Source organism: Mastomys coucha, unplaced genomic scaffold (assembly GCF_008632895.1).
Source record: "Mastomys coucha isolate ucsf_1 unplaced genomic scaffold, UCSF_Mcou_1 pScaffold13, whole genome shotgun sequence".
Classification (NCBI taxonomy): domain Eukaryota; kingdom Metazoa; phylum Chordata; class Mammalia; order Rodentia; family Muridae; genus Mastomys; species Mastomys coucha.
The window spans coordinates 63,137,280-63,141,250 of NW_022196895.1; the positions used below are offsets into that span (position 1 = coordinate 63,137,280).

The following is a 3,971-nucleotide window of genomic DNA, read 5'->3' on the forward strand; positions in this document are numbered from 1 at the left end:
AGAGAGAGAGAGAGAGAGAGAGATGGGGGATAATAAGAGAAGATAAAATTGGTTTCCTGTGGACTCCCTTACTAACCAGGGTTTGTTTGGGGTTTTGTAGTGGGAACTGAACTCAACCTCACCTGCTCTGTTCATTATACACCTAACCACAGAGCCACACTCCATCCCTCATTTCTCTGCCTTCATTTGAATGACACCATTTATATTAAGTACTTAAGTAAAGAGTTTATAGCAAGCATGTTATATATTAAGTACATCCTTTCCCCCAAAGAATACCTAAGGCAGCCTTGCCTGCAATGTTCCCCTCCTGGAACCCTTCTCAGAAAACCCACCGCATTATCATCACCACCAGGTGACAACCCACTGTGGCCGCCAGCTCCCTTGTCTTGTTTACTGATTGATAATCCTCCACAACTCAATTTCTCTAAGATCAAACCACAGGTGCCAAGGGACCAGACTCCCCATAGACTCTATCTCTCCACTAGGGACACCTTTAAGTATAGAACAATTGCATGAATAACCACAGGAACAAGGCCAGGATGTGGATGAGGAAAAATAACCACAACACAGCTCTCACACTGAAAGGATTAAGAGGGGCTGGAGAGACGGCTCGGCAGGTAAGAGCACTGACTGCTCTTTCAGACGTCCTGAGTTCAAATCCCAGTAACCACATGGTGGCTCACAACCATCTGTAATGAGATCTGATGCACTCTTCTGGCATGTCTGAGGACAGCTACAGTGTACTCACATACATTAAATAAATAAATAAGTAAATCTTTAAAAGAAAAAAAAAAGAAAGAAAGAAAGGAGTAAGAGATAGCTTACTCTAAAGCCAGATATGTCTGATCACATCCCAGCAACTCCAAATACCACATTCCAATGTGGTGACATTTTCACAAAGGTTTTTATAAAAACAGAGCAAAGACACTTCTAAAATACATTAGTGGGAGCCTCAGGTAAGTAGGCAACTGAAAAGCTGGGAAACCCCTGCTGTCGGGCTCAGATGTTATCTGATGAGATTCTTAGTTTGGGGTTACTGGAAGTCAGAGTGTCTGTTCTTATCTGAGAGTTCTACTGCTGTGAAGAGACACCATGACCAAGAAAACTCCTCTAAAAGAAAGCATTTAATTAGGGGCTTGCTTACAGTATTAGAGAAATTTTTTTGATTTATTTATTTTATGTATATGAGTACACTATACCTGTCTTTAGACACACCAGAAAAGGCCATTGGATCCCATTACAGATGGTTGTGAGCCACCATGTGGCTGCTGGGAATTGAATTCAGGACCTCTGGAAGAGCAGTCAGTGCTCTTAACCACAGAGCCATCTTCTCCAGCTCCCAGTGTTAGAGGGTTAGCCCATGATCATCATGGCAGGAAATTGACAGGCACGGCACTGGAGCGGTAGCTGAGAGCTTTCCATTCTGATTGGCAGGCAGCAGGTAGAGCCTGGGCCTGGCCTGGGCTTTTGAAACCTCCAATCCCACCCCCAGTGACACACTTCCTCCAACAAGGCACACCTACTCTAACAAGGCCACCTGTCCTAACCTTTCCCAAAGGGTTCCACTAGCTGGGGATGGACAATTCAAATACATGAGCCTCTGAGGACCATTCTCATTCAACACCAGGGTGAGTCTCCAAAGGAATTTAACTAAGTAAGAATCAAAAGAATGTTAGGTCAAACATAGAGTTAGGCAAATGCCTATTTAAGGGACTAAGGTAATATGGTTCTAGGTCTATAATATTCCAGCTATCCACAATTGTCAATCAACCCTGTAGAATGTTTAATGTAGGGATGGCTACCCCCGCCCTCTCAGGGAACTTCAGTTAACAACGTAAACCAGGGCTGGCCTAGGGAACAGGATCTGCAACAATCCTCCACCTACCTCCTTCCTGGATTGCTAGTGCTGAGTGGATGCCAACAATGAAATAGAGCATCAGGCTCCATCTGTTGCCGTCCCTGTCACCATCCCTCTGGCCTGTCACACTGAAGACCGAGGACACTGAGGTAAGAGTACCTGTGTGGCCTTGCTATGGATTCTCACCTGGCTGACACTCCTCAAAAAACTTTTCGCCATTTCCCCAGATGATGAAATTCCTAAATGGCAACTTGACAATGACTCCACTACGCCCACTTCCTCTCACCAGAAAACCTTGTTTGAGCGGTTGTGACTAAGAACCTATGGGTATGAGCAATGAAGGCTGGGGAGCAGGTGTCAGTGTAGGACAGGCACAAAGGTGCCGGCCTCCAGCTTCCCTGCACCAAACTCAGGGCAAAGATGAGATGCAGCTCAACCTATCCAGTGAACCCACTCAGCAGACCCCACCCACTCTGCAGCAGGACCTAACCTGTGAGTCCTCAATGCAGAGGAATACACAACATAGCAAAGGAGAAAGCTCTATCCCTGCCTTCAAATGTTTTCCTTCTTTCCACGGAGAAAACAAAACAAAACAAAACATCAGACTGGCACCCATGGGAAGAAAGGATGCTTGGAGAGAAGGAAAAAAAGAAGGACAGAGAGACAGAAAATGTAAAGGGACCAGATTGCCTTCTAGCATGCTTACTGCTACTCCATATTCCTGTGAGGGAAATCTTAGGACCATGTAAATCATCTCCAATATAATATGGTTACATGTGAGGGGAGGGCGCAGGGAGCAGGGGGCACGGCTAGGGTCGGTGACTGTAATTCTAGAAGTTTGGAGGTTGAGGCAGAGGCTTGCGCCAAGCCTGCCTGGACTGTGTAGTGAAGCCTCTGGGGATACAGAGAGACAAACATACACTTGGATGACTTCAGACACTAGATCCCTTGTCCAACTACACTCAGACTTCCTGAACTCCTATTTCAGTGTTGTCTACAGTCTTATAGGCAAAAGATGTCCCTGCTTCCCAGTCATGTAGAGATAACGGAAAGGAGAAGGGCTTCATTCTCTCCCTAGAAAAAGCATCACCAAGGCCACCACACCTTTTTAAACAATCCAAGAGCAGGAAAGGGAAGTGCCATCCCAATACTCAGGAAGCTGGGGCAACCACAAGTTCAAGGTCAGCCTGAGCAACTCGGTTAAACTCTTGACTCAAAATAAAATTTGCAAAGGCCTTTGGGTTTGCTTCAGGATAGAGTATGTGCCTAGTAATGTGCCAGGTAGTCACTCAATCCTAACTCTAGAGGGTGTGTGTGTGTGTGTGTGTGTGTGTGTGTGTGTGTGTGTGTGTATGTGTGTGTATGTGTAGAATATATATCCTCCATCCCCACCTAGCAAAGTTACCTGACACTGAGAACTTAAAATGATAGTCCTGGCAACACGTAGAGAGACCCAAGTCACTCCGCTTTGGCTTTGACAAAAAGGCTTAGAGATGGTTAAGTAGGTGCGCAGAACAAGTTTTCATCCAGTATGTAACTCTATACAGAGGAAAAGCCAGGCTCATTCATCCTTAGGACGAAGTAATAACAACCATCCGTCCCTTGAGCCTCTTTGGGAAAAGTTTCCTGAAAGAAACAAGCAGAAAACTGAAGTCATTTCTTGGCTCATCCATCCACTCCCTTGATCCAAACACATGGAAAGTCATAATTCTAACTAAAAAGGTCTGAAGGTTTGATTTTTAGTGTGTGTGTGTGTGTGTGTGTGTGTGTGTGTGTATTTTCCTGAAGATGAAATTCAGGACCTCAAATGCTAAGCAAACACTCCAACAGACCCTGCAAACAAACAGGGGGAGGGGAGGGAAGGAGAGCAGAGGGGTGAGAGAGAGAGAGAGAAAGAATAAACAGGCCCCCTCACCTTTATAGAGCACTACTCCTTGGGTGCCAAGGCTCCAGGTTGGCATCTGCATTCCAATCAGACTACAGTCATCTGAAATAAAGCAGAAAATGTGTTTTGATGCTAAAATAGATTTTATTTAGTGAACTATTTACAAGAGCCCTGACAGTACAAGTGAGAAGAAAGATGATTTTTCTTCTTCTTCTTCTTCTTCTTCTT

General features: G+C 45.0%; 1 protein-coding gene across 4 annotated transcripts in view; it reads right to left on the reverse strand.

Moving 5' to 3' along the window:
• The window catches only part of Mppe1 (metallophosphoesterase 1), a 19,126-nt gene that overhangs the window by 13,761 nt on the left and 1,394 nt on the right, over positions 1–3,971 (reverse strand). For 3 of the 4 annotated variants that reach the window (XM_031365925.1, XM_031365922.1, XM_031365923.1), the window contains exons 2-3: positions 3,774–3,845; positions 3,264–3,484 (exon numbers count right to left, since the gene is read on the reverse strand). The gene's annotated coding sequence lies outside the window, so the exon portion shown is untranslated. The remainder of the gene's footprint in view (positions 1–3,263; positions 3,485–3,773; positions 3,846–3,971) is intronic. The other variant, XM_031365924.1, reaches the window with a different exon arrangement.